The sequence below is a fragment of the Lonchura striata genome, chromosome 2 (assembly GCF_050655825.1).
Source record: "Lonchura striata isolate lonStrDom1 chromosome 2, ASM5065582v1, whole genome shotgun sequence".
Classification (NCBI taxonomy): domain Eukaryota; kingdom Metazoa; phylum Chordata; class Aves; order Passeriformes; family Estrildidae; genus Lonchura; species Lonchura striata.
The window spans coordinates 62,950,280-62,974,104 of NC_140704.1; the positions used below are offsets into that span (position 1 = coordinate 62,950,280).

The following is a 23,825-nucleotide window of genomic DNA, read 5'->3' on the forward strand; positions in this document are numbered from 1 at the left end:
TGCACTTCTGCAGCTGCTGTTTGCTGTAGTTCCACAACAAAATGCCTGAATTACGCATTTTTACATTCCCTGGATAGCTAAACCGTGTCACTGACTTCAGCTGAAGTAATTTTGACCTCATGAATGCATTACAAATGGCTTGTTAGGGGACCACCAGGGGATGTGGGAGCAGATGGCTGCTCAAACTGGAGCTTCAAGGAGATGATGATGTGATTTGGAAATATCATTGCTCCCTGTCTTCTTCTATTTAGAGGACCACTAGGAAAAACTATCCCATCTCTCCTCCTACTCTCTCACCCCATGACAGGAAAAAAAAAAAAAAAAAAAAAAAAAAAAAAAAAAAAAACCCAAAAAAAAAAAACCAAACCAACCAAACAAAAAATCCTGTGAGTCCTCAGCACAGAAGAGCACACAATGCCCAATTACAAGAGATGGTTACTGTACAGTAAAAGAGTATAGAGACTAGAAATAGGAAAATGACAAAACCAAGCCCAGTTACCAGAGAGACTTTGAGGAGTTAACAGCAGGCAGATATCAGAAAATCAGATCTCTGAAAATCCCCCCGAAGAGGTACGGATTTATGTTGTTAAATCTGATGGAAGTATTTAGTGGAAAGGGTCACTGGTCTAAAGAGGTAAGAGGAGTGGAAAATCTTTCAGTGGGGAACAAAGCTGCAAAATAAATCAAGATTAGATCAAGAGTAAAACCAGAAGGCGTTTGTAGAGAAAAATCTTAGAGGAAAAACTAAATAAGAGTGAGAAGAGGAAGTTCACAGGACGTGTAAAGAAGGGAGTTCCTATTAAATACTTCAGGCAAGATCCTCACTTTTTTGTGCAACTGGAAACAAATCCAGCAATCATTGTAGGCTGAGCCCAAAAATCTCTCTGTACCCCTGCCAAGAAATTAATAATATGAAGACTGTGCTCTTCTAAACAGAAGGATAAGATTCTGAAGAAATCTGTAGCCTTTTTGAAGAGAGGACATAAACCAGAAATATTTCAGGGTCCATATCTGGCTGTTTTAAGGGAACAGGAGGAAGTGAGCAATATTATAGACTGTGTTAGAACAGCAAATATGAAATATAGTATTTTCCTTTCAAATACCTTTCAATATCAATATGTCAAGGACACATCATAAAAAAAGAAAAAGGAAGCAATTAAGTCCCTGAAGAACTGAATTGGGTTGGGAAACAGTCTAGAAATACAATCTGAATCTGATGTAGACATCAAGTGACAGCACCATGATACTTCATAGCAAACTTATAGGTGAAATAAAGATGACATTTAAGTGCATGGAATAAGAAGACCACAAATTAAAAAAAAAAAAAAAAGTCACAAATGGATCTGATTAACACTGAAGAACAATAAAAAGGAGAGAATTTGAAGTGAAAGGTGAAACATCCCAGGAAATACTAGAGATAAAACAAAACTCCTGGAAATGGATGTAGGAAAACGGATTTTCTGTGGCTGAGAGGAAAGCCCTGGTGCAATCATATTGGAGAAGTGAGGCAAGATGCCAGCCTTCAACAAGTATGTCACAGAGCCACAGCTTCACCCATGTTCTCAGTCAAGAACCTTCCACTGGTCCCTTGAGAAAGGGCTAGTACCCCTGTCTAGAGGAGGCCTAGAGAAATTGAGTTGTATTCTTTTTTCTGCAGTAAGGAATATTTGCATTCCTGGATGGTGACAAGGGGAATGGATTAAAAAGTCAGGATATGTTGACAGGGAATTAAATTAAGGCTAATTGTGACTATGGCTCTGATATACCCTAGAAAATGCTTTGAAACCAAAAACAGTGAAATCACACTACATTGTCAAGACCTAGAGGAAAATCAGATTTTCAGTAGTTCTTTGAAATAATGAATTTCTATCAAAATAAAACCAGTTGAATATTCAATGTTCTATAAATATTTGTAAACCTTAAGCTGAGAGAAGAAGAGAATAAAATAATAGTGGTAGAATGACAGAACCAAGGAAAACCACTTTTATAAATTTTCAAAGATCTGGATGATAGAAATCTTTCCAAAAAGTAGAGTAGTAATTTCCTGCCATTTTACATTTACAAAAAAAACAAAACAAAACAAAACAAAACAAAACAAAACAAAACAAAACAAAACATTTAAAGACATGGAAACTGAACCTTTGCTCTTTCTTGAGTGGGAGTTGTCAAAAATAGGTTAGAAACTGTTTTAAAATAGTTGATAATTAAACATGTACTGTTAAAAAATTTGGTTATTATATTGTAAAAGGGGTTAAAGGGTAGTTATAAGAAATACGGTACTCAGTGTACCTATTTCACCTAAGTAAAGTGCACCCCCCCCCCCCCCCCCCAAGCAAAACGAGCCAGCCTGGACAGAACTATAATGGGCCAATCAAGCGCCTTAAACCTTCATGCAAATGAAGGATCCCAACAGAAACCAATCCAGAGGGGGAAAAAAAAAAAAAAAGCCAGTATAAAAAAGGATTATCCGACACAGAAAATCCATGCCGCTCCACCTGGAACATTGGGAACCTCTCTGCTCGAGAAAGGAAGAAGATCCAGCACCAGCGCTGCAGCATCATTGACTGGAACACTCCTGCTAGACCTGCGGGCCCCCTAAACTTTAGGCCTTATTGTAATAAATGCTGAAATCACTTTAGCTCCAGGAGTGCATTCCTGTTTTTAACAATGTGTATTCTACAGGACAGTAAGGAATGCATTAAAAGGACAAGCCATGTATGGACCATAGAAATGCAAGACATTAGATCTACCTTTTTGTATGGTGAGATGTTCTCTTGATCAAAGAAAAAAACATTCCATGCCTTCCAGAGTGATGCACTTGATAGTGATAGTGATGCCAAGGTAACTGGAATGGGTTCTGTTCTAGCAAACAAATACCAGCTTCTACTGTGAAGTTATTCCATGTGTCTGGAGTAATACTCTGATATGCTGATGTTGCAATATTTTATATGCTTAATTATACACTATTTTACAAGAGTTTCTAACCTATTTTTGACAGGAATGGGTCTCATAAAAATCAAGTTACTAGATGAAGGATGTAGGTGATTCTGATCAAATGTTACCTAGAGAAAGTTTATTTTAAAATCCTGTCTTAATTATTTCCTCTTTAATTTCTTTGTAAATCTCTTTAGTTTTCTTATAGTATGCAGGAAAGAGGAAGTTCACTTCCTGGGGGAATTTTAGTGAAGTCCTAGGTTCACCTGACAAGAACTCAGGATAGATGAGTACTGTCCAGAGCAGGATATTTAGAAAGGCTACAAATTTGTTAAAAGCACTGGATAAGAATAATACTTGGGGGGTGATGAATCATAATTTTAGAAACTCTATTTACTCTTTCATACTATCAACTACATATATCTAATAATATCTTGAAGGATAATACATATACTTCAGTGTCTTGCTGTATCAACTTACCACTAAATTTATGGCAATGATCTTAGATGGTCTGAGTACTTCCTGATAGGTCTGATCTGGGATGCTTTTTGCGTTCAAACAAGATGATATTCATAGAGAGCAAAGGTGGTGCCTTTATGTGACCAATTAAAAGTACAACAACTAGAGAGACTAGAGAATATTCTCAGAAATATTTAGAAGCCAATGGTAAAAGTCATATTTAAAAAATTGAATGTGTGCTAGCAAGAAAAAGAATTAAGAGGCATTGCTGTCCATAAAGCTTTCACCCAAAATCCAAGATGAACAATATTTAATAAACACCTGTTTTGGAGAGAAAGGAATGGATGACTTTAAAAATGTAAGATAAGTGAGGAAGTAGTCCAGACTACTGACTGAGGCTGAGATTTACAAAACTTTTAAATAGATTTCTCACTCCTATATTAATGGGCATTTCATATGATTAGGACAGGAGGAGAGGTTGCTTCTCATAGAAAGGAAGCAGGGAGAAATGTAGCATGAAAAGAGAAGAGAGATGGCAACTATTTGTTTTATAGGTTTTTTTGCCAGAATGTTTTCAGATTGAGAAATGAGTATTCTACAAGTGACTATACAGTACAAAGTGTTTGCAATCTTACTTGTTAAGATTGTTTTAGATAGATGAACTGTGTACACCAAAATGAATATCTCAAACAGCTGTATCATGTTGCAACATTTCCCTGCACACCCAACATTTCTCTGCACACCCAAGAAATGTGCACTCAATTAGAAGAGAAGATCAATGAAAATTAGAGTATCAGTTGGATATCAACTAGGTATCAATATAAAATGGAGTATATATTTAAAAATTTTTCATGGGAAATAGGTGAAAATTTTCTGCTTTAGACAAGAACTCTGTAACTTCAGAAGAGAAGTTTTTCCCTGAAAGGCAATAGATGTGGTTGAAGTGAGGCACAAATACAGACTGTTCATATCCAAGAAGAAGATTCTGGATTGTTAAGTTTTTTAAGTTGGAGGTATTCAAACTGATGACAATTATAAGCAGTTATTAAATACGTAATACTGCTTCAGTATCATGGTGTTATAAATGAAAATTTTTCCAGCCAAATTAAAAATGAAATAAAAATAATTTTATTTATGATTAAAATCTATCTTGCCAGCCACAAGGAAAAAGGCAGTGCTGAGCCCGGGATCAGTGCTGGGTGAGTGATCGACAGGACGACAGGATGCCTTACAGCAGAGGTTCCTCTAGACACCCACACCACCCTCTCGGATCCGGCGGTTCTTATAGGAAATTTTCCGCCCTGGGTGAGGATTTAGCCATCCGCCTATTCTTCCATTCAGAGTTCCCCATATTCATAAAGTTCTTTTCTCTAGGGCAAGTTCAAACAATCCAAGTCCACGTGTGGACGATCTTGCTGATGAAGTTACAGGAACTGTGGCTTTCAGATGTATCAGCCCAGATGTCTCCAGAGATTTCAATCTGAGTCGTTACCAGGATGATCAGCTTCCAGGGTCCCAGTTCCTGGAACAGCCCATCTCCAGGAGTCACATGTATTAGATTGTAAATGAGACATTGTTTGGCTTAGATGGAACCCGAATATGGACGGGGGTGGGGGGTGGGGGCGTGTGTTTTTACATTAAACTTTTTACATTAAGCATTTTATATAGTGAACCATATTTAATATAACAACATTTCAGAGGCGCAAATTATGACCATTTATATCAATGGTATCTGTGACTAATTTTGTGATCTGTTGTCAGCCTCGCACAGCCCTGGATTTACTGTGGCCATCCATCTATTGTTCTCCTGAGGGCTAGGATACTTCTATGTGTGTCTTGTCTGTTCCAACAGTGGGGAAGAAGACTGGCTGGGCCACTCTCCTTGTGGCTCTCCTCTTGGGAAAGCATCATCACAGAGCAGAGCTTGTGTGCAAGTAGTCGCTGGAAGCCACAAGGGAGAGTGAAAAAGCTGTTCTGTGTCCCAGTTAGTGGAGAAGAAGTATCTACTGCACGTTCAGCCACCAACTGAGCCTGGACTACCTAGGCTTGGAGACTGCTACTGAGAGAAGACCCCCTTCCAGCCACCTCTAGAACCCCACTGACCTCTCACTCAAAAATCTTGACATTACTATGATAATGTTAATGGGGAGAAGTATTATGAAGGACTCAACCTTGCAGTCCATAAATGAATGCTGTCCTAAGGAGAGTTCACTACCAAATGGGAAGAAATATATCAGGCTGAATTGCTATGGGAGAAGAAAAGAAGAGGGACAGATAAAGAGAAGTAACAGATCCTGATCTTTCTAGCCAAGTAAAAGTTCATTATGCAATTTGCCTAACCCAGCCATTTTTTTTAGTATTAAAAAAAAAAAAAAATCAACTCACCTCCCACAGCTGTATACTTTTGAGCTTTTTTTCACATGTAAGGTGCTTGTATCATATGAATTTCTTCTTCCTATTGCCCTTTTAAACCTCTAATACTTTCAACTCCATGTAATTCCTGTGCAGTCACTTCTTTTTGGCCACCACTCTGATTTGCTTGTATTTTAGTCTCCAAATGACTTTTTAAAATATTAGCTTGTATTTCTACTTTGCACTCTAAATAGAGTGTCCTCCTGTAGTCTATCAGACCCTTCCTTTGGGGGTGTAAACAGCTAGCAAGGGCAAATGATAGCAAAACATAGTTAGCAGTAATTATCCCAGAGTGGTAATCCCTTGGGCCTGTTCCAAATTTGGAGACAGGCAGTTGAAGTCCCAGCTAGTCATAGCCTTTAGAAAAATGTTGTATACGGTTGAACAAAAACTCTGTATAAGCACTGCAGTGTGGGACAGGTTCTTGGAATAGTTTCCTGTGGAAAATTTCATTGCTAGTGCACACTGTCTTCCGTCCAAAGTATCCATGGCAATATAAAATATGTTGCAGCTTTAGTATGGAGAGAGAAGTTGAGGCTGGATTGAAGACAGTTTAAACAGGAAATTCACATTTCAAAATGCTGTATATGTAAAACAACTCCTTTTTCACTGGTTTCTGTCGCCGAGGCTGCTGTTTAGCTTGTCTTATTATTTGCTGTTAAAATAGCCTATATATTTACAAAGGCTCAGTCTACATACAAGCCTCATTTAACGTCCATTTGCTACCATTTGCACCACATTACAAACTCATTTACAAAGTGAATGTGAAAACAATTGTGACCCCTATGGAAAGCCTTGCTGAGCCTGTGTGTGATTGCAGCCGTATGTAACAGCTCATAAATGGTGACGGCTGGAAACTGTGTTTAAGTACTACAGCACAGGAGCTTGTCATTTCTGAAACCAGATTGTAGCATCTGTATTTCTCTTGCCCCTTTTCCTGGCGCTGTTAAGCCCGAGAATTCTTTCTAGAGCAGTCATCCTAAAAGCCAAATAGCTCCTCTGGAACAGTTTGCAATGCTGTCATCTTTAAAATACGCCAATGTGCTGTAAAGCACTCTTAAGAGCGGCAGTGTTCTGGCTTGTGTACTAACTCTGAAGTACAGAGGAAAATCAAACTCGGAGTCTCCAAAATAGTTGTACTGGCAGGTGAGCAGTAGGAGCAAAGTCAGAATCTGGGCAAATAAGAAATTCTTCTGTTCTCACCCGTCACACTGGAACTCCCCATGTTCCATCTCCAGACACATCCATTAGCTGTGCCACCCGCACAGTCAGGTATGTGCCTCTGGAGGACTGAAGATAACAGTAGCAGTTGTGCACTTATCAGTGCCTATGAAACACTGCAAAGTGCCCAAGTTCAGGATTCAGTCACACTGCCAAGAGTTAAGGCCTTTCTTCAAGGTCGTTCCCCTAGATATAGGAGCTCAGCAAAAGAAGCATCACTTGCAATCAAGCAACTTCAAAACAAAAGCATCAAATACAACCTTCATAGTAAACAACATTGGTCACTTTTTTGGATAATCATGTGGTTTTTGTCTAAATCTTGAACTTGATTCATGAAGTGTGACTTCTGAAAGACACCCATTGTCACTGTGCAGCACTGACTCCTCTCAAACATCAAAAATTATGAAGAAAGTAAAGGATTCGGGAAAACATGATCCCAACAGTTAAGAACAGGAGACCTGCCTACAATTATGTGTGTTTACTCACTAGAAACAGTCATCTAGAAGAGGAAAAACACAGCCAAGAGAACAACTAGTGAAACTAAATTTAATTAAATACTTACCCCTAGTATGCAGCTTAACTATACTGCTTGTGTGACTCTCCATACATATTTCTTTTACTGCCCATCCAACAGAAATGAAACATATTCAGTATGCTTAAAGCATATAGAAGTACTCCTACTAAGTCCATTGGACTGAAACTTGAGGTGTTGAGTGAAAAACAAATGTACACAGTCAAATTAGGGATAATAAGCATAATGCTGTTGTTTCTCATAATAAATGCCCTGTGAGACTCAGTAGCTATCAGGCCTGAGAACATAAGATGGGAATTGGACCCCTTGTTTAATGGCAGATGCTTGCAGCTATCAGGAACCCTCCCATGCTAAAACCCTCCCAGGTTAGCTAAAACCTGCTAAGTTTTCATCTGATACTTTTTTCATGTTTATAGACAAAATGCAAAGTCAGTCTTGTGGTTTTATGGCTGAATATAAGTGCAGCTTTTTGTTCAGCCAGTCAGAATTTTCAATAGGCCCACTCTTCATAGAGAATGCAGGCAAGACTCCCACTGTCTTCACTGCTAAAATATGATATAGTGCTTATAAAACTTGAAAAAAAAGCAAATATATTTCCAGTTATAAAAAGAAACTTGTGGGGAAACTCCTTTAATTTTCCATTTCTGCTTGATGAGCATGTTAGCCCAGTTTGACTGTTACACACAGAAAGGCAAAAAAAAAAAAAAATCTGCCAGAGGATAATATTATACATAAATTTCCAGTAAGTATTTGCATAACGTCTTTCACATAATAGTCTCTAATACAGTTGGGAAAAGTCATAAATCTTTCATTTTCTGTCTGCTGGTTGAATTGTTTTATCTTTTGTTCTTGTTGCTTTGAATTTTTTTAAAAGGTAATGTCATCTCATCTATCATACATTGATGGTGAGTCTAGCGAAGCTTGAATTTTGCTGGGGTTTTTTTGTTTTTTTTTTTTAATTTGTCTGTAATTTTTGATACTTCATAGGCATTGTCTCTTCACCTCTTCCAGTGGTTGGGATGAAAAATATGGGAATTATTCTATTATTGAGTTCAGTGGAAAGAAAGAAATGATTGCTTACATCACTTCCCAGTTTTCTCTAAACTGAAGATGTATTGAGGTAGGTGAAAATATTTGTGGGTAAGGGAAATAAGCAAGGGCTGACTGAATTTCTTTGAACTTCAGTTTGGTGGTATTTTGAGGTTAATGTTAAGGGTTAGACCAGTTCTTGCATTATTTAGATAAGTTTGCCTGTCCTTAATAGAACTCTTGAAGCAGACAATTCAGAGTGATATGACAACTGTTTAAATTATTCCAGGATAAGAGAGATTTAATTTTTTGCAAAAGCAGGCATGTGTTTCATGTTTGGAAATGTGATTTTTTTTTTCTAGAACAATTTCATTTGGAAGTAGAACATTACTTTTTCAAAAGACTAATTAGTTTATAATGAGAAAGATAACATCCCATGAGCCAAACTGATATCAAGTGTTGCATTATAGATCCAAGAGTCACAGCTCTGAGATAGAACAGATAATCCTGTGATGTGAGAAAATAGAGCTGGAACAGATGTATGGCACACTATAGGAGTGCTCACAGCTATTTGTGATCCAAAGAAGTACATGTATTTAAACTATTTTTTGCTTTGTTTTTTGAATTTTCTTCGCTACCTTTCAAAAATCAACTCAGTTTTGAAACAGCCCTTGCCCCCTGCTTGACTGAACAGAGATAGAAGGTCTGGCATCAATTTTTTGAAGACAGAGTTGTAGTTACAGTGATCAAATCAAGAAGATTCGTTTTAGAAATTTTAGTTTGGAAGATGCAAACTTGGAAAGCAAACAGGAAGAGAATAGTTATTGAAGGGAAATTAAGAGTGGTGATGGAAGTACCATGTTTTATCACTGTGATCAGTGTGACCTTATAATGATATTTTAAACCACAAACAATGTTCTGGATTTTAATGGTACCTGCTTTTCACAGTATGGTTGGAGGTAAAAATGGGGTTTTTTTTGGTAAAGGGAAACATTTTCCAGTTTTCATGGTAAGTTCTAGTGTTTGTTTGCTTTATTGAATGAAACATAACAAATACAGGACCTGATCTGGGAAGTATTTAGTTTTACAAGCAGGTTTACATAAGTAACCGTGTCCGTTTCTTCTATGCATTTAGCTGTGCTTAAACTCAGACTACTCTGAATAAATTATTTTGAAAGGTGACCTTGGAAAATGTCTTCAAACAAAATATATTTTGGGTGTGAAAATGCAAAAGAAAGAAAGAAGCCACAGTTTCAATTCACAGGAAAAGAAAGAGTATTTACTCTTCATAAAGCATTTTCATAGCTGTATTAGCAACATTTGTGACAACTACCACATGTCTATTAACTTGGAAAATCTGAGCACAGTCTTCCTGCTTTTTCTGCCAGAGGGAGTGACATAACAAGAACCTTCTAGATAGCTTTCCATTTTAAGCTTAATTTCCATTTTCTTTTTTATGGTAATGGTCACACATTCTGGCAGTCACAAAAATACTAAAATCACATCAGTCTGTAAATCAAAATACTTCTGTTTCAGTGTAGGTTGTTTCTAGCTCTCTTTGCCATTTTCAACCTCCCTAATATTTGCAGGGGACAGTTATTTCATCTTCCCAGCCCCCTTTTTTGTCCCTCTACTCACATAATTAAGCCATGAACTCCAGCAAGCAAGGACAAGGTGAAAGTACTGTCCAAACATTCTGTCATCAGCACCAGTCATTTTAATGAAATAACATGCTGTTGGGTTGAATGCATCCTATGACAGCCTATCTAAGAATGCCTGTCTGCTCTCCAGAAGATTCATGCTTTAAAAAATAAAGAAAAAAGGAAAAGCCTTTAACCAGACTAGGGGGTAAAAAGAGAAAAGAAAGGAGAGAATATTAGATAGAGCTAGCAAAGAAAGGAGTTGCTTGAAGAGCTGAATAGATACAGAGAAAAATAAGCCACCAAATGTGAATGAAAGGGACTTCAGTGTATGTCAGAGAAAGAAAAGGAAAGAGGGGAAACACTGGCACCAAAAAAAAAGAAAAGAGAGTGATAATGGACAAAACCCCTATGTACTATTTCTTAGCAAAGTACACCAGGAGCAAAAGTCAAAGCTATACAAGGTCTATATATAAACTTCTCAAATTATGGAAAAGAAATACTAGTCTTGCTCTGCATGGTGATAGGGAAAAATGTTAAAAGTTTTTGGATCTGGACTTTCACATCTCACTGCATCAAGCTAACAAACTTTATACTGTGAACAACATCATAACACATGATTGAAAAGGAGGAGGAAAGGTTAAAAGGCATCTGTTGCCATGGGGGAGTTAGAAAGATCATGTTAAGAAGGAAGATGGAAATATCTTTGTGCACAGCTATGCATACATATGCACCTGTAGTGTTGTTCCAAAACATCCACCAAGTCTTCTGAGGACTAGAATGTGTGACATTGCTGTCATAGTGACTATTAAATTAAGCAATCACTTTTTGCCAGATTTTGCCCTCTCATGGCACTGTTCACATACGTAATAATGTAATTAGTATTGTCTAGATGATTGACTGAGACCCTTAGAAAATTACTGCCTCTGTAAGGCTTGGGCTGGACCTCATGGAGTAGTTTCTCAGGCCTTTAGGCATCTGTGTGCTACTGGAGAGATAAAAATAAAAATAGAAAAGGATACCTGTACTAGTATCTAGCACACTCCCCCTGGAATTCCCCTGAATCTTACTAGTGTGAAGACCTGTGATCTGACTTTATCTCTGTTTTCTTACACTCCTTAAGTGCTTACAGAACAAAATCAAATGATAGCATGACTTGAAATGTCATCTCTCTTTAGATAATGCTTTTTCAAATATATCATAAAAGGGAATTAAAGGACAGCATCAATATACCAAAAAAAAAAAGAAATTTCACAGGACTTCAGAGTGGATGATTGTATAATGAGAAGTGACAGACTCATGCTAAAAAAGGAAAATTTAGGCTGCATGTTAGGAAAGCTTTTTGTCAGTGATGTTTTTGGATCTTTAAAACAGTCCCTGTTGAGAATAAATGCTGGCCTTGGATGTCTAATTTCCAGAAAGAAGGGAGAGCTCTTCACTTGATCTCTCTGCTCTTTGCTCTTTGAAGAGGCCCTTCCCTCTGGGAGAGGGAGAAGGCCTGCAAGGACCAAAGCAGGGCAATGGCCAGGTAGGGATGGGGTGGGGAAAAGAGATACCATCCCTGCAGCAGTATTCCTGGCAGAGTTGTAGTTTGTGTTACTGAAAGAAATTTCCTTTCTAAAAATGCTTTCCACTGAAAACTGTGACTTCAATAAACTCCCAGTAATTTCTGCTATGATACATTTTCAATCTGCCTGTCAGTGCAGAAGTTTTCTAATAGTTGATCCTATTGCCTGACTGTCCTAAAGTACTTAAGATGACTTAAAGCTATTTAGACACTATAGTTTCTGGCTTCTGTGTAGTTCTTTTGTTTAAAGCTACTTTCATTGCAAAGGAAAGCTCTCATTGTGATTCAAAGATATGTACTTCTGACCTCCATACCATGCAAAATCATGGAATTTATGCTACAGGATACATAGGTAAATAATAGAGCTTTTATAGAGGGGTGTCATATCAAGATGCTTCTGGAAGAACCTTCCAATATCACATTGCCAGCTTATAGCAACTTGGGAGAAATATCAACAAAAATATTATTCTTTTATGCTCTGTTTCTTTTATTCTTTCTGAAATGTTTGCCACTGGCTACTGTCAACTAAGTGGCCTTTTGACTCTGCAGTCATATTTATCTAAGTCAGATAATTTAGAAGTGTGTGGCTTTTGTCCTTTGTAGAGTATGGTCATTGGTTTTGATTCATTGTGATCTTGAAGTACAAACCCTTTCACTTAAAAGTTCTTAATGAAGATTTTTCTGTGCTGCCTTATTCTCCTTAACTTTGCTTCCACTTCCAGCTTCTTATACTCTTAATTTCTGGGGCAGCATTTTCCTTCTTCCTGCTGTTTTTGTCCATTCCAAAGTGAAATATAAATATTTAAATAGGAAAGCGGGGGGAAAAAGCAATCTTCTATGACAGGGGAAAGGAAATTCTTATTTGCTGAGAGTTTAATAGATTCTTTCAAACACATTCAAACACTAACACAGACTTTAGTGTTCCACAGAAATAATGCAAATGTGTGTGTGTGTGTGTGTGTGTGTGTGCGCAACCATAGAGTAAAAATGGTGCTGGGCCCATCTGCTGGGCTGGTAGCATGGTAAGCCACCTTTGCTCCAGAGTATTTGACAAGTAACATCAGATGGAATTCTTTCACTGTCCCAAGGTTGTTATTTTCTTCTGCTTCCTTGGGCCATGGAAATTTCACAAAGCTCTCAGGTCCTTCAGCAGTTAGCCAAATCTGGACTGAACAGGCTATTCAGTCACTAATTCACTAATGCCAGCAGTGGAGACTTGTTAAGAGGTACGCTTGTCCACTACTCCTGTTGATTCACAGTGTGTGTCAAACTAAGCTGAAAGATCAGAATCTGTTGCCACCTCCCTATAAATCACAGAACAGTATGGCTTGGAAGGGACATTAAAAGTCATCTAGTTGCAACCCACCCCCTGCACCACAGCCAGGGACACCTTTTCACTTTCTGGCTTCTCAGAGCCCCATCCAACCTGGTCTTAAACACTTCCAAGGATGGGGCATCCACAGCTTCTCTGGGCAACCTGTTCCAGTGCCTCAGCACCCTTACAATAAAGAATTTCTTCCTGATATCTAATCTAAACCTCCTCTCTCAGTTTGAAGCCATTCCCCTTGTCCAGTCACTACATGCCCTCGCAAAAACTCTCTCTTTATCTTTCTTGTAGGATCTCTTCAGGTACTGGGAAGCAGCAATTAGGTCATGTTAGTGTGCACCAAGCCCTTCTTCAGCAGATCCTGTTGAGGGAGATACAGCAGAAACAAGCACAGAGAACAGGCAGCAAAAGAACCTCTGAACCTGACAAGCACAGCAACTCTGGTTTCAATTTACCCTAACCTTCACCTATAAACCACTGTAAATATGAGGGTGGGGGAGATGTTACACAGCCTTTGCAGCTCTCCTTGCATGTGAAGCAGCAGCCTCCAGCAAAGAGCAAACAGGCAGCCAGGAGCTGTTAATACTTCAGGCACTCTCATTTAATCTGCTGTTGCATGTGAGCTGACATCCTGAACTCAATGAAATCATTCCACACATAATGCATTCCTAAGCTTTCCAGAGAACTGTAGTCTCTTCACTGCTATCACATTTTCTCTTTCTTGCTGTCTTTAGGAAAGGGGAAGAATGAAATAAAACTATGCCCGCCTACAGGCTAGAAGCCAACTGACTTTCAATCATTTTAATAGTCAATTACAGTCAAGAATATTTAGTTTTTCCCTTCTCCATATCCTCACATAAAGATTTGCCCTGCCACAAATCATTCACTGTGGACTTAGAGAAATTGTATGCACAACTCCCAGCTTAGCAATTAATGTCACCTAATAAGCCATCTATAGCCTTTTCTTAAATGAATATTCAGATAACATAGAAAAAGCAAACCCTGTTAGTACTTCCTTAGGTCTGTTTCAGGGCTTGTGAGATAGATTATGTGTAGAGAAGCTTACGCACTGAATATGAACCAGTTGTCACATACATAATATCAGACTTCAGCTTTTGTAAACAAAACCATATCAGTGGATTCTGCTTTAATTTTGCTGTAATTAGTTTAAAAAAAACCCTGTCACTGCTTAGCATCTGGCAGCAGAACTGAAATATATTGATATTACTAATGAAGTAAACCACTGACTGCCAGACCCTGATAAAGTATAGTGTATCTCACTCCACTGGAGTCACTTCAGGAACAAGGTGTTGTTTAAACATAGTAAGAGTCTAAGCATCTTGTCCAAAGTATTTAAAATTTGTATTCATAGTTGCCAGTCCCCAGAAAATGTCAGGTAGAAAAGATTTGCATAGTAAAAACCAAGTTTATGCATAAAAAAATTGTATTGTGGCAGATGTGAAGAAGAAAAAAGTCTCTCTATGAAAAACTTTCTTTTGAATCCAAATAACAGGTTTCATTAAAACAACATTTGAACCCCCATCTGAAAAAACTAGTTAATAACATTGATCAGCCGTTATTGATAGTTGTTTGATAAGTGTTGCCGGGATTTGTTTGCACTTTATTTTTAATAGTGTCTTTTTTAACAATGTGAAGAACTAATCAAATCTCCCTACTTCAAGAAATACCTCTATTCTTCAGACTTCTGCTTCCTTTGGAAGCTTCAACAATTACCAATGAATACAAATTACCTGCAGAAAAAATTACAGAACTAACTACATCCTAGTGAGTGAAAGGGTCATTTGAATTAATCTTGATAATTTCCAATGCTATGCAAATAGCAACAGACATTATGATGATTCATGTGGAAGAAGTTATCAGCTGAACACTACTCCAGAGAAATCCTTCCTAAATATAAGTAACATGATTAAAGGTTATAAACACCAGAAATGTGAAGACATTTAGTTTCTGGTTCTGTAGTGAACACTCCCTCTAGAATAATGCAAGTACACATATGCATCAATATAAATACTTGATGTGATCAGATGAGTCTAGCAATGTAAAGATAGACCTTTATTCATTATCTTATTTCCTTATGGCACTGCTGGCCTCAATCCAGTTAATGTTAAAGATATGTGCAATTTTCTGCATATCTATAACTGTTGTAGCTCTTTGAGGGTAAATTACAACTTTATTTTCCTCTTGTACTATAAGTAGTACTATAGCAATGTGAAAGCAAAAGATTTATACACAAGGTTTGTGTGTTTCTTGTTTTAGTTCACCATACTATTAAATATCAGCACTGGGGCCTCTTTCTTCCACTTTCCACCTCTGCAATAAATGACTGTGCAATTTTGAATGAGCATTGATAAGGGTATGAAGTAGTTAGCACACTGTAAATTGAAGTGACAGCTATATTTTACAGCAACATCCTTGTATATATAGGACCCAACAGCTCTTTGAAGAGGTAGATATGCTCAATATCTGTGATCTGAAAATCTACTAAAAATATGGAGTCAGAAAATGTGACTACCCAACTAAATGCCCTGCCCATTGGTCAGAGTTCATTGTACATGATCTGAATGCCAGTGTCAAATGAGACTGATATGTTGACCAACTGCACAGTAATTTTCATCTTTGAACCATAATAATTTCCTAACACTAATACATATACTAGGCCTCCTTGAAAGCATCTGTTCCCCTGACTTCTTTTGGCTGCTTAACGTGCTCAGCAATAGAGTGGTCATGTAAGTAATATTCTAGAGATACTAGTCTATGCAAATCTCATCAGTATGAGACGTCAGCATTTTCAGAGACAGAATGTGGTGCACTTAGACCTCATCTGATTAGGAAATTTATGTTGCATGTTGTGAATCATAGCCTGCACCCACAGTTCAGATTTTCCTTAGGCTGTAACATAATCTGGTTGCAACATTCTTGCTTCAAGCAATCTGGAAATATTTTAGGAAGATCCCATCATAAAATGTGGCTATCAAATGGTAGGATTTTTATCAGGTTGCTGCCAATAGGGTCTGTGTTTTCTGCTGTTGAAATGCCAGAGTAACATGGCTGACCATATGAGAAGCCAGAATATCAGGCAAGTTGAACTAAACAGAGGGCAAAAGGTAGAATTTAAAATAAAACAGAAGGTCAGGCAAGGTTTTGATAGCTATGACACTTTTATCCCCAGACTTTTAAGAATAGAAATGTGGTAAGACATTATTAGTCAGTGTGAGTAAAATACTGGGTGTGATTACCTGCATATTGCCTAATATAACATGAGGTGAAGAAGTCAAAATTGGAAAACTACTCTTTTCTGAGTAGCAAAGTGGTAGCTAATGTTTGAAGATTGTGCATGGTAGGTCCAACAATTTGTCAATAGCTTGGGGTAGGTCTTGACATTGACAGCAAGTGTTATCAAACAGACAGGAAAAGTCAGAAACCTACTAAGGGAAACTATGAAATAGACCAGGTATGGACTATATTCCACTGAGAAACTAAACTTGAATTACAGGAGAAATTACAGTAGCAAAGCATTCAACTGCAACTGCCAGTTATGACAGTGTTACTGCTGAATCATGTTTCAAGTTATGCTCAAGGTCAGAAAAGTCCTAAGAATTAATACTCAGACTATTTACAAGCTCAAGTTTCAGGGAGATCATTGATGTACCTATTTAAAAGAGCTGACACTATTTCATAGCCTAGAGGTAGTTCTTTGAGTTTGAGGTTTGCTTAGGACAATTCATCAAGACTTCTGAGCAGTAGTTTAAAAAATACGCTAGATTTAGCTAGATTTAAGTGAGCTGTTTTAGGCCATTTCACTGGAGAACTGGTGAGCTGTGCCATGTTGGTAGGTAGAAGTCAGCTGAAGGACAGTATCACATTTTACCTGTTTCATAGTTTTCACTGTGGGCTCTCAAGGGAAGATGGTACACCCTACAGTCATAGTGAAAATGCTCTACCTCTGCAATGAGAAAGATGGGCAAGATCCCTTGAAGGATGAGGTATCCTCGTGCTTTGTAACAAAAAATAAGCAATATCACGGCATGGTAATTACCTCTCTTACAGAGATACCACCTGGCTTTTGATGTGGGGTCTGAGTGTAAGGATCAAGATATTTGAGGATTTGCCCTGCAGAAGTATCAGTTTTTGAGCTCTTGCATGCTTTCTCTAATATACACATCAAGACACATTGTAGAGTATTAAACTATGTGGCATTAACGTATGGTCTAATTATATGGATCTTAAACAGTGATTTAGAGACACCAGTCCAGCTCTTGCTGACAATCCACTCAGAGCCCTCTACAGGGCTTGTAGGATATTTCTGGTTGCCAATGTCCCACCAGGAAAATCTCAATGCGTTAGTTTTATTAAAATAAATATCAGGAATATGGACTGGCAGAGAGTTGGAAATAAACAAAATACCAGGGCAACCAGCATTTTTTAAAATTATATGTATATTATTTTATTAAATTATTTTTCCCATATGAAAGAGGTAACACTCATCATCTAAGTCACTTACTAACTGCATAAGTAGTAGGGCTAGTTTAATCTTGATTGTGAATTTCCTTTGAAAACCGGATGCCAGTATGTTTAAAGTTCCTTTGTTCCTCTCTGAATGGCACTGGTGAGGGAGTGCTTCCAACTTAATGAGATGATCAGTCCTTTCAGTTTATTCTAATTTATTTTATAAATAGAGAATACAGTGAAGATTAGACTGATCTGGGATTGTACCAAATAAGAGGATGCCCTTTGCCTGCAAAAGGAGTTTTATCTTCCAAGCTCTTGTCTTGAGTATACCGATTCCTCAAAAATATTGTCCTGACAGACTGAGGGAAAAGAGACACTCCTGAATAGTTCCTTGAAAGAGGGTAGAAAAAGGTTGAAGGGGATTATACTTGTAACTATCTCACACGTGGATGTGTATGCCCATGGATATTTTAGTGATTTTCAGCCCATGGTCAGGTACTTCTGAGGGGTCCAACAAAGGTGACTAAGGCAAGTCTGTTGTCAATCAATTTGAATTCACTCTTCAGAGATCTTCACTACCATGAGAAAACAGTGATGAGCCAAAAACTGGACTAAACTTGTCATCTACTGAACTAGATAATATTCTCAAAGTACAGCTAGGTCAGTCAATCAAAACCTTCTGTTAAGAGAAAAATGGCCTCATAGGAACTCTGTAGCATAGATGGTGCTAAATTAATATTAATCAGTAATGTCTGTCTGAACTTTTTAGAAAATAAATCTAACCTGATTAGCATAAGCTCTATCACTCATGACCTCATCAAACTCCTTATCAAATACAGCCTGAAATAGTTTTATATGATGAAGACAGGCAAATGTCTGCTGTAGATCTGCACAAGTTTTTCCTCTTTGAGGGCAGATTTAAAGGCTCTTCTTTCAGTTGTTTGTAATGACTTGGTACCTTCTCTAAAAAACTGCTTACCAGCTCAAAACAGAGTTTTCTTGATGATTTTGTGGGCTTCTTAAGGTACAGCAATGGGGGTAAGGGCTTTGACACTGCTCTTTGTCTTCAAAGCCCTGTTTATCTCCTCTGGTTGAGTATAGACAAACCACACTGCTGTGGGAGTCGTTACAAAGCCACCCATTCATTTCCTCTGTGCCACATGGTGAATCATTTTGTAAAGTGCTAGTCAGAATGTCAGAAACTGATCAGTGGTTACTTTTTTATAGTAATAACTCACCTTTGATCTGATGAAAATGGCATTATTTTCAGACCTACTTGGTTCTCACCTTTAGTCTCTATGAAATAATTATTTATTGCTCAAAATCCCACAGGACTAAGTAAAAAAATAAAAATTAGCAGAAATCTCATGTTGGATTGAGAGAAGCCTATATAATTTTTGAAAGTGCTAAACTGCTTCTGTAAGATTTTATTTGGAATTTCTCTCTGACCTGATCCCACTGGACCTCCTTCTTATTGAGGGCAGAACAGTGCCCGATCCTTCTAAAGCATGTCCTATACATTTACTTGTATTCTAAAGGAAAAAACCTCATATTGCCAGAAGATATATCTCTCAAAAAGAAAATGTTAGTCTCCCTCTTTCTACATGCTGAGTTTTTCTGAACCAGAAAAAAAAAAAATTGCAGTATCTTTGATGCACAGTAAGAAATTCTACTTGACTTAATTTCATTATTAGGTATAAAGTCCATTTTGTACTCAGAAAACATGTGGGGGAAGCTAACTGTGAATAGGTAAAATGAGAGGTGGGAAGAAAATGAGGTGTTTGTAAGAGAACATGAACCTTCTCAGACAAATATTTAATGGCTTAAAAACACTGTTTTGAACAAGACTTTAGCTTAAAAAATCCCCTTGTGAGATGCGTGTGAGCTGAAAACTTCTCCAATAGATCAAAACTAGCACTAGACATAAATTTCCTTATTACTTCTCATTTTACATAAATTGTCTGGATGTTTTCAGATTTTCAATAAAGCCCAGTTTTAGAAAAGTGGTTAAGATGCAGTGAAATTGTTACAAGCTATAGGACAGGCTGCAAGTAATGTGCAGGTGAATTTAAAATGTCATCAGTTAGAATTCTGTCTCCATTTTTTGCTAAACATTGCCAGTCCACAGGGATGAAAATCAGACAGGACTGGTGGAACTGTCAGACTTTCTAATACCACTTTACTGCCAGGAACTGTAAGAGGAAGAAGGGAGAACACAGACAAAACAAGTGTATTTGTGCTGTGGATACTCTGGCCCACTAGCAGCAGCTGCTGAAAATGGTCCTTGTTTTCTCTGTCTAGAACAAAGAGCAAAGATCAAAGTTTAATTGAAGTCAGCTCCTTTTCCATTTGTTCTTCCACCTGCTCCCTCTGCTGGTAAAGGCGACCTAGAGAAAGGAAAGTGAGACTTTGAAAGGAAGACAAAATGGTGGGCTTACCGTTTACATTTTGACAGTAAACTGAGAATTGAATTTTAATAACCCATCTTTTAAAGTACTTCATGTAATCTTGTTTTCGTTGTCTTTACAGGGAGGGGTAGTCTCTTGTAGTTATACTGGAATTCTCTCAAACCTTTTCATAAAACAAAACATCCTGTTGTCCTTTTTAGGCTTAAAAGTTTCCAGAACAAAAATGTAAACCAGTTTCTGACTTCAGTGATGGTTTTCATGTGTCAAATTTTGTCCTCTTTTCCATCATGTTCTTAAAGCACATAATGGAAAATTACCACTACTTGCTTTTATATATCATAGCTGAATCTTCCAGTTTTTTTAAAGGATGAAATTATCTCTGTTTAAAATCTTAGAACCAAATCAAGATGTTTGGTGCATAGGAACAGTAACTGTCCTCTTTTCTAAAGGTGAATTTTCACAGTACATCTGTCACAAAATGTATCAGTCCCTCTTGCCCCTTTCTCTCCAAAACACTCTTTATTGCATGTCTCATTCCCTCTTTTTCTCTGGCTCTGGCATTCCTCCAGATGGAGACTGAGCCAATTCATCTTCCTAAAAAAGCAAGAATTTTGGTTTGGGTTTTGCTATCTTCATTTCATCCTATTTTAATGAAGTAGATGAGCTGAGCAAAAGGTCAGAAGACAGCCAGATTCAGCTCCAGAGATGGGGCAGTGTCATGCAATGAACCATTAGATCCGCTCTAGAAATACTGTGCAACTTCCATGCCAAATTCTGGTGGAAAGAGACAGTAAACATTGCTGGTGGGTAAAACTCATTCAAGACTCTCTTTTGTGAGCAACTGATCTTTTAATAGGCTTGGATGAAATGTAAACCCTTGAAATATTTTGATTGAAGCTAGTTGCCAGTAGCATTAGCTAATGAGAAACCTGACAAAAGGCAAAGAGATCTCTTTCCCTCCCTCACTAGCTCCTTCTCGTAGAGTTCATCAGGCTACATGTCAGACTACATGTTAAAGGTTCACTACTGTTTTTACAGTGCTCTCCCTAATCACTAGCTAACACCACAGCACTCCTTTTTATGATCCCTGCCTCTGAAAGATCACAATTCTCAAGCTCTTTCTCCCTGATCTTCCCCCAGTTTCATTTTGTCTCAACTATTCTTTCTAGTGCTGTTTCTGAAGTCTGTGATGCTTCTTTTCACAAGGAGATTCTATTTTCAGCTTCCCTTGTTCTCAGTGACCAACGGTGCATGCTCACTTTATTTAACACTTTTTTACCTCAGTGACATCTTCAGATATTTTGTCAAAGTCATCCTTGTCATGAAGTAATGAGAAAGGGTCAGATGCTCCGTGTTCAGCTATCTCGATTACAAGGGTCTGAATAACAGCCTCTATTTTTTGCTGGATTGTGGAGATGCAGAATGTCCTTAGTACTCTTAACAGGAAAGGCTAGTGCTGCAGAAAAGCATTTTGTAGGTGAGAGATTAATAACAAATGATTCATCTAGGGATTTATATGGATTTTAGGACACAGAGAAAGCAGGCCTCGATCTCTGCAATAACTGTCTGCTTTCTATCAATTACTATGCACTTTCCGAGCATCATGTTAATCTTCAACACAACAACTAGGTGAGCATGGAGGATACTGGAGAGTTTTATATACAGCAAAGAACAGAGCATCAGCAGACTGCTTTTAAAATTCCCTTTCTGCAGACACTGTATCACCTAAATAGTCATAGACAGCAAACATAAAAGGACATGAGAACAATCAAAGTTAATTATCTTTTACGTTTTAAAAAAATGTCTCATGGAAAATATTTTCTATGTGGAATAGAAAGCTGTCTGGAAAAACAATTTTGTACTGCAAGGACCCTTGTACAGGATGTGTCTTATTATGGCTAAAACTATCATCCTACATGTTGCCACCTGTGTTAGACACATCCGTATGTTGTGGTAATTGACATCAATCATTTTAAATGGGCTTCTAAATTTACATTGGTTTGCTATCTCTTTTTTTTTTATAAATAAATGTCCATATCCTTATATGGAACAACAGTTAATGAATTATAGGTACTAGTAAGGCAAAATGTTACTCTATCACCTAATTTTCGTTATTTTCAACAGATTTGGGGTTTTTTTAATGGCTTCCCAATTGGCAATATATCTTCATTTCTTCAGCATCAGCAGATGTTGATTGTATTGAGTTTCTTCACTCTAAATCTTCTGTCTTTAGATTTCCTGTGTGAATATCTTACAGTGTATATGCTGTTTCCATCTCCATTAATTCAGTAAAGATGGGATTTCTTTTTTGCTATTACCTGAGCAGTTTCCCCGTGTTCTGTCACTATGTGTTTATATGTTCCCCATATTCTGTCATATGTGTTTATAATTTCTGCCTTCTTGTTGATCCAGCTGCCCTGTTTGCTGTATGCACAATACATCAACTCCTACTTGGTAGATGTTTTCTAATGTTGAATTCATGGTGATCATGAAGATGAAAGGATGAACCTACCAAAATTATGACCATCTGAGAAGCAATTAAACAGGAAACTCCCCTGCATTGTGATTGAAAGGAAATGAGTGGGTGTCAGCCTAGTGAGTTGTTCCATATGAATCAAGCTATAATGGGTCTGTTTTTCAGGTGCCTTAAAGGAGAACTCAGATTCATCCTTTAAGTCTCTTGTCTGTTGAAAATTTAGAGGAAAGTAAGCTCACACTTTTGCATTCCCAGTGACGCAGTAGATGATGACTTAAGTGTGAAGCAAATGGATGAAAAAAGAGAAGGGGATTTTTCTTAGTCCTTAATATTTATGCTGCCCTACTGCAGAGTCTGAAATGATCCTTTCCTTCCTCTGTTTGATGCAATAGCCTCTTGTCCTAAATTTCTTTTGTATATCATCTCTTTCAAACCTACAGTCTATAGCTGACCTATTTCTCCTTTTTCAGTCTTAGGTGGAGAATATTTTCTTTCAGTAATTTTTTTTGAGGTCTTGAATAATACAGCAATTTTTTCTTACATCTGAGATTTATGTTTATAATAATTTTTTGCCCTCTTACAACACAGGATCAGATTGATTAATTTGATTGCTTTGTGAGTTATCTTAACAGCCAATCTTTAAGGATTTCCCTGACAAATTGTCTCTGTCATATAAAACAAAACATGCCTTTTTAAATATCACAGCAATCTGAAGAAGCCCCATGGAGGATATTTGTGTATGATAGATCTCCTTATCTTATTCATGAATGACTGTCATCAGCATGGACAAATACAGGACATAATCATAAAAACTTGCGTGTGAAGAGAAAATCCATCAACAATCCAAAGACTGCTGGAAATGAATGCATAATTAATAAGTGGTTAGCTGTTCAGGTCAGTCTATCCTGACCTCAGTATCATATGCAATGACTTATGGACTATTCCATTTATATGTCATCACTGGGTTTAATGGCTTCCTTTCTTTTGCCTTTCAAGCACCTTCTTTAAGCACAGTAATTATTTTTATGAGATACAAAGATGAGAGATAGTAAACAAAATAAAACATTAAATAAAGCACATGTTGACTGTGTTATCAATAACAAATTGATCTACATATTTAGATTGATATGGAGAAAAGACTTGCCACTAAAATTCAGATTGTAAAGCTAGACATAATTTCTTTTAATATCTCCTTCATTAGCAATGCATACAGGACCCTAATTGCAGCTTACATAGTCCAGTCAAAAAAAAAGAACACATATTTGGTTTTATTTAGCATTCTACATGTTTATATGCTACAGCTTCAAAATGAGGCGCTTCTCTCTACTTTTCATAAGCCTCATTTATGAC

At 37.4% G+C, this 23,825-nt stretch overlaps 1 protein-coding gene across 1 annotated transcript in view; it reads right to left on the reverse strand.

Moving 5' to 3' along the window:
- Positions 1–23,825, reverse strand: part of LOC110472824 (endogenous retrovirus group K member 8 Gag polyprotein-like) — a 399,368-nt gene that overhangs the window by 164,817 nt on the left and 210,726 nt on the right. The gene's annotated exons all lie outside the window — the stretch shown is intronic.